The sequence below is a fragment of the Bufo bufo genome, chromosome 4 (genome assembly GCF_905171765.1).
Source record: "Bufo bufo chromosome 4, aBufBuf1.1, whole genome shotgun sequence".
In the NCBI taxonomy this organism is placed as follows: domain Eukaryota; kingdom Metazoa; phylum Chordata; class Amphibia; order Anura; family Bufonidae; genus Bufo; species Bufo bufo.
In genome coordinates, this window is record NC_053392.1 from 582,658,454 (window position 1) to 582,669,078 (window position 10,625).

Here is a 10,625-nt window from a genome sequence, read left to right on the forward strand (position 1 = left end):
TCCTCACGTGTTAACCTCGGCGACATGTCAATGGCTGTAAACAGAGAGAAACTTGTAAATAACTCATGAAAGAATAAAGTTACGTTAAAACCAAGCACACCATTGCTTTTCTTGTGAAATTCCCAATAAGTTTGATGTGTCACATGACCCTCTTCCTATTGAAAAACAAAAGTTGGATTCAAAATGGCCGCCATGGTCACCACCCATCTTGAAAAGTTTCCCCCCTCACATATACTAATGTGCCACAAACAGGAAGTTAATATCACCAACCATTCCCATTTTATTAACCGCCTTACGTCCGCCCATAGACTATAAACGTCCTATGGGTGGACGTCTATTTCTGACAGCACGTTTTAGAACGTCCTGTCAGAAATAGCAGCTGCACGCTAATCGTGCAGCTGCTGATCGGGTTGCCCGCTGTCAGTGACAGCAGGGCAACCCTAAGACAAGGCAGGGACAGTGCCCAGGTGTCCCTGCCTTCACGATCGCTGCAGACACAGCGCTCACCGAGCGCTGTGTCTGCAGAGCAGGAAGCGCTGTGCGCTTCCTGTTCCGGCCCGGCGGTCATGTGACCGCCGTGACCGGAGAGTGCAGGAGCTGTGTGAGGTCTCTCAGAGACTTCGATCAGCCCTGCTCTGAGGCTGTACAGCGCTGGATTGCTGCTGTACAGCCTCTATAGGGGTGCATTTCTTCTGTAACTGGGGCTACTATGTCAGCCCCAGTTACAGGAGAAATCAACAGTGAAAAAAAAAAAAGAAAAAGTGAAGCAAATGTCCCCCAGAGGTCTTGTATGACCTTATGGGGGACGAAAAGTGTAAAAAAAAATAAAGGGTTGAAAAAATTAAATAAAATAAAGTTTGACATGTAAAAAAAAAAAAGTTCCCAAGTAAGGAATAAAAAAAATAAAATTTAAAATAGAAAAAATAAAATAAAATAGACATATTGGGTATCGCCGCGTCCGTAAAAAACAGCTCTATAAAAGTATCACATGACCTAACCCCTCGGGTGAACACCGTAAAAAAAAAAAAAAAAAACTGTCAAAACAAGCAATTTTTGTCACCTTGCATCACAAAAGGTGCAACACCAAGTGATCAAAAACGCATATGTCCCACAAAATAGTACCAATAAAACAGTCACCTCATCCCGCAAAAAATGAGCCCCTACATAAGAAAATCTCTCAAAAAATAAAAAAACTATAGCTCTCAGAACATGGACACATTAAAACATAATTTTTTTGTTTCAAAAATGCTATTATTGTGTAAAACTTTAATAAATGAGAAAAAAAGTATACATATTAGGTATCGCCACGTCCGTAACAATCTGCTCTATAAAAATGTCACTTGACTGAACCCCTCAGGTGAACGCTGTAAAAATAAATAAATAGAAACTGTGCTAAAACAACCAATTTTTTGGTCACCTTGCCCCATAAAGTGTTATAATGAATGATCAAAAAATCATATGTACCCAAAAATAGTACTAATAAAACTGGCACCTTATCCCCTAGTTTCCAAAATGGGGTCACTTCTTGGGAGTTTCTACTGTAAGGGTGCATCAGGGGGCTTCAAATGGGACATGGCATCTAAAAACCATGTGGAGTTCCTTTTCTTCTGCGCCCTGCCGTGTGCCCATACAGCAGTTTATGACCACATGTGGGGTGTTTCTGTAAACCGCAGAATCTGGGTAATACATATTGAGTTTTGTTTGGCTGTTAACCATCGATGTGTTAAAGAAAAAAATTGATTAAAATGGAAAATCTGCCAAAAAAGTGAAATTTAAAAATTTGATCTCCATTTTCCTTTAATTCTTGTGGAACGCCTAAAGGGTTAACAAAGTTTGTAAAATCGGTTTTGAATACCTTGAGGGGTGTAGTTTCTACAATGGGGTCATTTATGGGGGTATCCACTATGTAGGCCCCACAAAGTGACTTCAGACCTGAACTGGTCCTTATAAAGTGGATTTTGGCAATTTTCTTAAAAATTTGAAGAATTCCTTCTAAACTTCTAAGCCTTCTAACGTCCTAAAAAAATAAAATTACATTTCCAAAATGATGCCAACATAAAGTAGACATATGGGGAATGTTAAATAATAAATATTTTATGAGGTATCACTTTCTGTTTTAAAAGCAGAGAAATTGAAATTTAGAAAATTGTGAATTTTTCAAATTTTTGGGTAAATTTGGGATTTTTTCATAAATAAAAAGGTGAAATATTTTGACTCAAATTTATGACTATCATGAAGTACAATGTGTCACGAGAAAACAATCTCTGAATGACTTGGATAAATAAAGGCGTTCCAAAGTTATTACCACATAAAGTGAGATATGTCAGTTTTGCAAAATTTGGCCTGGTCAGGAAGGGGGCAAAGGGCCCAGATGGGAAGTGGTTAAGGTGTATCCATATAAATAGCCCACCCTGTACAATGCCTGGGTAAGAAGGATGCACAACTGTCTGTAAAAATGTAAGTGGAGTAACCTGGCTATGGAGTCCCCTCAGGGCCAGATGACTACAGCGATCCTCAAGATACAATATTTTCAACTTACAATGGTCTTTTCTGACCCATCGTAAGTTGAAACCAGAATAAACATACAATGTCTCAGACTCGGGTCCAACCAATCAAGGCCACTTCTCTGGTAAAATATAGGTGAAACTCAAAAAATTAGAATATCCCGCAAAGTTAATTTATTTCAGTAATGCAACTTAAAAGGTGAAATTAATATAGGAGATAGACTCCATTATAAGATGCCTTTATTGTGACTGTACAATACAATGTAATACAATGTACAATACAATGAAATGTTGTTTGGAGCAATCCTAGATGCCATGGACAGAGGAACAAGAACTGACATTTAAACTAAAGCTTTACACTAGAAAAAAACAAAACCTTACACTAGAAAGCATTACTATTCACAGTTCACAGCATATATATAGCAAGAGCAAAGTAGGAAGTGCTTATGAGTGTATATACACACCGATTCAGACACCACTGCAGACAAGAGATCATCATGGGGTCATGAATGCAGCAGTCACTTTCAGTCTGTGGTAGTTTCTATCCTAGGAAGGGGCAATAATCTCCGAGCATTTAGGAGACTGATTGTTTTGGGGTAAAAGCTGTTCTTTAGCCTAGTGGTGCGGGCGTGTAGGGCTCTAAGACGCCTACCAGAGGGTAGGGGAATGAAAAGCCTGTGGCCAGGGTGAGTTGGATCCCCGCAGATAATTTTTGCCCTGTTGCTGCAGCGAGCAGTGAAGATGTCCTCCAGTGATGGTAGCTGAGGACCAGTGATTCTGCCAGCCATTCTGATGATGCGCTTGAGGGTCTTCTTGTCCTCAGAAGAGCAGCCGGAGGACCACACTGTAATGCAGTATGTGATAACAGATTCTATGGTGCAGCTGTAAAAATTGACTAGCAGCTGTTTTGGGAGTTGTGCTTTCTTCAGACTCCTCAGAAAATAAAGCCTCTGAAGGCCTTTTTTTGGTAATTTGTTGTGTTTTTTTTTTATCCATGACAGGTCCTGACTAATATGAACTCCCAAGAATCTGAAACTTTGAACTATCGCCACATTTCCACCATTAATGCTAATGGGATGGTGTCCATTTCGTTTCTTCTTCCCAAAATCCAGAATTAGCTCCTTTGTTTTCTTGGTATGGAGTATGAGGTTGTTGTTCTTACTCCATTTCTCTAGGTTCTCAACCTCTTCCCTATCGGCTGTTTCATCATTGTTGGAGATTAGGCCTATCACGGTCGTGTCATCTGCAAATTTTATAATGGTATTGGTATTGTGAATAGGTTTAGTCATTTGTGAAGAGGGAGTAAAGGAGAGTCAAAAAATCAAATAGGTCTAGCTCAGTGAAAGCTTATCCTAGATCAGTGATGGTGAACCTTTTAGAGACTGAGTGCCCAAACTGCAACCAAATACCCACTTATTTATCACAAAGTGCCAACACAGCAATTTAACCTGAATACCAATATAGTATATCTTCCAAGTACTTTATCATTTAGCTATAATAGCTTAATAGCCTACATTCAGTGTGCTGCCTGTGCTGTTCATAGTGCATCCTGTGCTGATGAATGGCAGGAAAAGTCTAAAGCATATTGGTACGCCATAGACTTTTTCCAAGGCGCGGGTGCCCACAGAGAGGGCTCTGAGTGCCGCCTCTGGCACCCGTGCCATAGGTTCGCCATCACTGTCCTAGATGCTCCCAAGAGTCGAAAGCGAATGAACTGATCCCCTTGAGTGGGGACAGAGGGAATAAAACTTTGCATTTAATAAAGATTATTTAGAATAAATGGCATAACAAAAAGTACAAAAACACACATGAAAGACAGGCCCTATTGGGCCTAGACACAGGCACGGTATAAACAAAATAGAAAAGGAACGCTCTCACCCGTGATGGACACAGCCAGAGGGATGCATCAGGCAGAAACTAGCGCAGGACCCTGGGAGGAGGCATCATCTGGATCTTTTCTATAGGTGATGGCTGGAAACCGTGCACAGAGGTGTCAGTTGCTGTAGGCGTAGGCAGATATCGGGAATGGATTTCCCTAGTAAGACCCTGAGACAGGGAAGGGGCTATTGAGGTCCTGCCTACCTACACGGAGTGCTTGCTCCACAAGGAGCGACCCCGTCCGGATACCTTTTCCTGATGGGGGCTGGTATCCCTAGTAAACCCTAAAAAAGGTTTCCCGACGTGTCACTTTTCATTTACATAAAACTCATCAGGGGAAGTGTATAGTAAAGGGTAACAGGCGAACCAGGCCTGTGGTCAAAGACAAAACATAGCAACAAAAAAGCCAGAAGGCTAGTGGTTCTGAGCTGGGCTAGTTAGAGCTGGTATAGCTCAAAAAAGGGCAGCAGGGTGGACCAGTGGGGCCATCCAAAGCTCAGAGACACAACAAAATGAAGTCCGGCCAGTGGGACCGAACCACAGCAACAAATACAGGCCGACCTAAAGTGCCGGCGTGCCAGTGGGCCGCATCGGCATAAGGGTATGCAACAATAAGGCAATAACAAGGTCTCTGTAAGGCCCAAGACGTTGGGTACTAAATAAGGGGCTGTCGGCGAGTAGGTACCTTAATGATGCCACTTTTAAAGGCTGGATGCAGCGCACCAGTGATCCAGGACCGCCCCCCCTTATTTAGTACCCAACGTCTTGGGCCTTACAGAGACATTGTTATTGCCTTATTGTTGCATACCCTTATGCCGATGCGGCCCACTGGCACTTTAGGTAGTCCTGTATTTGTTGCTGTGGTTCGGTCTCACTGGCCGGACTTCATTTTGTTGTGTCTCTGAGCTTTGGATGGCCCCACTGGTCCACCCTGCTGCCCTTTTTTGAGCTATACCAGCTCTAACTAGCCCAGCTCAGAACCACTAGCCTTCTGGCTTTTTGTTGCTATGTTTTGTCTTTGACCACAGGCCTGGTTCGCCTGTTACCCTTTACTATACACTTCCCCTGATGAGTTTTATGTAAATGAAACGCGACACGTCGGGAAATCTTTTTTAGGGTTTACTAGGGATACCGGCCCCCATGAGGGACAGGTATCCGGACGGGTCGCTCCTTGCGGAGCAAGCACTCCGTGTAGGTAGGCAGGGCCTCAATAGCCCCTTCCCTGTCTCAGGGTCTTACTAGGGAAATCCATTCCCGATATCTGCCTACGCCTACAGCAACTCAACTGTTCATGGTTTCCAGCCATCACCTATAGAAAAGATCCAGATGATGCCTCCTCCCAGGGTCCTGCGCTAGTTTCTGCCTGATGCATCCCTCTGGCTGTGTCCATCACGGGTGAGAGCGTTCCTTTTCTATTTTGTTTATACCGTGCCTGTGTCTAGGCCCAATAGGGCCTGTCTTTCATGTGTGTTTTTGTACTTTTTGTTATGCCATTTATTCTAAATAATCTTTATTAAATGCCAAGTTTTATTCCCTCCGTCCCCACTTAAGGGGATCAGTTCATTCGGTACCCCAGTGTTTAGTGTTAAGGATGAAGAGAAGTGTTTGCCCATGCGTACGACATGTGGTCTTTTTGTAAGAAAATCCAGTATCCAGTTGCACAGGTGTGAACTGAGACCCAAGTTGTTCAGTTTCGTTGCCAACTTGTTGGGAGGGATGGTGTTAAAGGCCGAGCTGTAATCAATGAACAGCATCCGCACATAGCTGGCTCTCTGCTCCAGTGTGACAGCGCAGTGTGAAGGGTAAGTGACACAGCATCCTCAGCCGACCTATGTGCTCTGTAAGCAGACTGGTATGGGTCCATGGAGGTGCAGATCTTGCTCTTCATGTGCCTGAGGACAAGTTGTTCAAAGCACTTCATAGCAATAGGAGTGAGAGCCACCGGACGATAATCACTAAGGTCTTCACCCCGGCCTGTTTTGGAATTGGGTTAATTGTGGAGGACTTCAGGCAAGTGGGGACAATGGCCGGCTCTAGTGAGCTGTTAAACATACTGGTAAACACGGTTTTCAGCTGTTTAGCACAGTTTTTTAGGACTTTTCCCAGGAACTTCATCAGGGCCAGCTGCTTTGTGGGGATTAATGTGGTTTAAGGCCCATTCTACCTCATGTGCTCTCAGTATCAGGGAACATGATGGAGCCTCTTGCTGGGCTAATTTGATGATAGGCAGCTCATTGTCTTTGTCAAATCGTGCAAAAAAATGATTTAGGTCATCAAGAGAGAAAGAATTTCCAGTGTTGATAGAACAGGTGTTGCCCTTATAATTCGTGATGGACTTCATACCCTGCCACATGCGTCAGGAATCAGAGCTTGTAAAATGATGTTGTATTCTTGTTTTGTAGCAGTGCTTCGCCTCCTTAAATGCAAAGCGAGAAATTTCAAGCCTTTATTTGTTATAATTGGGATGATTATGGTTTACAGCTTATGAAAACCCCAAAGTCACAATATCAGCAACCTATTTCTCAGGGGGTATGGATTAATTAGCTGACTAGAGTGTGACACTTTGAGCCTAGAATATTGAACCTTTTCACAAAATTCTACATTTTAAGTTGCATTATTGAAACTCCTTTTAAGCTGCATTACTGAAATAAATGAACTTTGCACGATATTCAAATTTTTTGTTTCACCTGTAGCTGTACTAGATGCTAGTTATCAGCTATTCCTGGCTGTTATATGTAAGGACTTGTGTTCTCTCTTAGTTATCTTCTTATTTTTCTTAAATCTTCATTTTCTTATCTTTGATGACATTTGGGTCTTGAGAACAGATTACTTAACTTACAATGGTTTCAACATACAATATTCATTGGTTCCAGGACAACCATTGTATCTTGAGGGACCACATGTATAGATTTACTGTTGTGGTTCAGTAAAGAATGGGTCCCACTAACTAGAAAGTTTTGCACTTTGTACCTCATTCCAGACTTCCATCCATTGTTGATTCCGTTCCAAAACTCTAGATGCGAGATCTACCAAGTACTTTTTTTTTTCCCCCCACATTATACCATTTCCTGCTGCTAGGGTGGTATCCGAATATCCAAGAAAACCTGTTTAAAGGGAACATATCCCCGCAATCAGGGGCGGACACAGACAGCAGAGGGCCCCTGTGCAAAGAATGTGCCCGTGCCAGTCGCAATAACCCATATATCTGGCGATGGACCCGCCGAAGTTATGACGAGCCGCTGGTCACTACATAACTTCGGCATATCCTGCACCAGTCTAAAGTAAGCAAGCTTCCTTGTGGTCTTTAGTGATGGACGAACATCTGCCGGGACGGTTCGCGAAACGCGATCGCGCGAACACAATCAAATGTTTGCGAACCGCAATTTCGTGGCGGGTCCCATTCATTTTAATGGCAGGCGAACCTGAAAAACCTTCAGCTCATATTTGCAGCCAAGAAAGAATTACTAGAAGTGCACAAATAGTCCCACAACATGGACAGTGACATACTAGATGTATTATTCGAATTTGCGATCTCCATTTATTTATTTTTTTTCAATGCGAAATATCGGCAATTAAATTTTCGCGTACGCACAAATGCACTATACAGTACCCAAATGCACTATAAAGAAAGTATATTGGTATATAACACCCCGCTTCAATATGTTTTTTTGGGGGGGCCACTGGTATATCACACCAGTAGAAATTATTTGTTCCAATAACGCTTGTCCCTCTATATACCTGCAGTATCTCAGCAGAACCGCACACAACTGCCGCACAATACAAATGCACTATAATATACTCTCTAACATAGAAAGTATATTATAACATTGTACAAGGAAGGCAAATCATTAGAATATACATGAAGATAAAACGTAACCTTTAATAATGTTACTATGAGGCTCCATTCACACGTCCGTAAATGTTTTGCAAATCCGCACAACACGGACACCGGCAATGTGCATTCCACAATTTGTGGACCGTACATCGCCGGCACTATAATGGAAAATGCCTAATCTTGTCTGCAGTTGCGGACAAGAATAGCAAATGTTCTATTTTTTTTTTTGGCGGAAACCGAAGCACATATGCGGAAGTGCAGATCCGCAAATGCAGACAGCACATTCCGGCTCCATTGAAAATGAATGGGTCTGCACCCGTTCCGCAAAATTGCGGAATAGATGCGGACATGTGAATGAAAAAGATATCCCTCAAAATGAAAATAAATTTAATTATTAAAGTTAAGCAAAAAGCATAGCTATGGTAGGCAATAACAAGTGTTCGGCGGTACTAAATCAGAAACCATATGTCCTACCACAATCCGGGGGGGTTCCAGTGCACATCGATGAATCCCAGAGGGAAAGCAAAAACCATCTATCCCTGGGCTAGATGATGATGTGGTATTGAAGGACAGGGTGGGCAAAGAACTGTCCCTGATATTTCCCTACAGGGGGTGCTATTCTGGCCCTGATAGCCTAACCACAGACCACCCGCCCTGATAAGAGCGACCTCGTCCGGAACCTTACCCTATATAAAAATGGTCCTACTAAGCCCCTAGCCCCTGACTTCCAGGTGATCACTATATAGATCTATGTGTTTTTGACTCGTTATAAAAGTATATTAAAAGTATATCGCACCCCTCTGTGTATCACACCTATCGATAGCACACCTGTACCAGTCCTTAAAATGAGTTTTGTGGCCCTATTAGCTAGCGTTTGGTGTCCCTAACAGCCTGTCCCTGCTCCACACAGCAACCTCTCCCTACACTTGCAAAACATTGAATGCAAAATGGCGGCCAGATCAGGTTTATTTATAAGGTAGGGGTTATGTCCAAGTGCTGAAATGTCTCAATTGGCTGTCCTGTACCACCTGATGGATGTGTCATGGGTCAAAGTTCTTCACAATGTAAAAGAATATGGCAGGCACGAATTTCTCCATATGTTCGGCGTGAAGGCCATCTCTAGTGGTCTTCCATTTAGAGCATTTTCTATGCCTAAAACAGGCGTAATAAATGATAAATGAGATATGTTGTCCCCGGCAACTTTTTTAGACCTGGAGTGAAATAGTCGCAGATCGAAGGTTATTGCACCACAGTCTGCGTCAGAAATACCCCTAATACAGGTGCATTCCTGGATAATAAATGCCCCCTAGGTTTATTCATGTAACTGTAAATAGTTTATATTTATTCATGTTTCCAGGAGGAATAACAAAGGCACAGCACAGAGTTGTAATAACAGATGCTCCAGAATTAATGGGGGGATAGAAGTATTTACTAAGACATGTCAGGAAGCACCGACTGCTCCTCTAACCACAGGGTACAAGCTCGAGCTCCTGTCTAATAAGACTGCCGACTGTGAAGGCAAAAAACTGTTCTCTCCCAGATTTCTTATAATAATTCCTTTTTAATAAGTACAAGATGATGACACTTACATGGAGTTACTGAGCCAAGACATTGAGGAGCAGGCACATCGCCTGAGGTGAGGAGGACATTAACCCCGGACACCCATGAGAATGCAGCACAATATTTAAAGCGGTATTCCACTTGTTAAGTTATCCTTTAATAACAGTTCAGCGGGGGTCCTACCCCCATTGATCACGAGAACTGGAACCCTGTACCCCTCTGAGCCCCCGTGGGGGTCCCCTAGCACTGGGACCCTTACTGATCACGAGAAGTGGTACCCCCAAAAGCCTGCGTACTGCCGCTCCATCCATCTCTATAGGAGTTCCGGAGTACAGCGCTCAGAACTCCCATAGAGATGAATGGAGCAGCAGTACGCATGCTTTACCTGCCGCTCTGTTCATTTTGGGAGGTACGGGGTACCACTTCTCGTGATCAGTAAGGGTCCCAGTGGTAGGACCCCCACCGATCTTATAGTTATCCCCATTCTGTGGATAAGGGATAACTTTTATCAGAAAATTTTAAATCAAGTTTTTATGTTAAATACAAGATTTTTTTTTTTTCGTTTTCCATGTCAATATATTTAAAAAATATATATATAAAAAAATTGTTGTTTAGCAGCACATTGTAAACTGGATTGTTCTGTCAATAAACAATGAAACTACGGGGATGAATGATACGGCAGTGATGACGTTCCACGTACGAGCTGCAAACAAGTGGGCGATGATCGGGAACAAACGTTTGTATGAACTTCATTACCAATCACTGTCCGGTGTATCGCCTGCCTGTTTCGTAGAGAAATCAATTTGCAGCAGTCACCTCAATATCATCACAGGATAACAATGACCGGT